The sequence below is a fragment of the Myotis davidii genome, unplaced genomic scaffold, assembly GCF_000327345.1.
Source record: "Myotis davidii unplaced genomic scaffold, ASM32734v1 scaffold1402, whole genome shotgun sequence".
NCBI classification, from domain to species: Eukaryota; Metazoa; Chordata; class Mammalia; order Chiroptera; family Vespertilionidae; genus Myotis; species Myotis davidii.
Window position 1 is genome coordinate 224,677 of NW_006292789.1, and position 528 is coordinate 225,204.

Genomic DNA, 528 nt, shown 5'->3' on the forward strand with positions numbered 1-528 from the left:
TTAGCTCACTTCAGGGACAGTAGTTTTTGGAATTTCCAGCAAGTTCCTGAATAATCTTGTTCTTTCTAAGTAAAATATAGAGATAAGTGCAATTTTAGAAAGAATATCATACAAAATGTTATTGGAAGAAAAGAGTCCTGATGCTTATACCTAATTAAAACAGGAAAGACATCCAGATATACTTTCAGGTGTAGGAGAAAGTACACTGGAGTAAAAATCAGGAAAATAGTTTATAGCTTTAGTTCATCCTTTTACTGAGCCTTACATTTTTTTCTGTAAATAACAAATGATATTATTAGCACTGCACAACTCATATACAAACCAAAAGTAACAAATAATGAGCACATACATAAATAAAAACATAATACACAACACTAATGTACTAGAAACATTATAGTCACAATATATAAGATGATTAAAATGTATTAGTAGCTTTCAGTTGCTTGCTAACTTTAAAGATAAGAAGTTTAGCCTTTCAGCTGGAACCACTGTCTTCTAATAGTCATTCATCAAAAGAACACAAAGGGA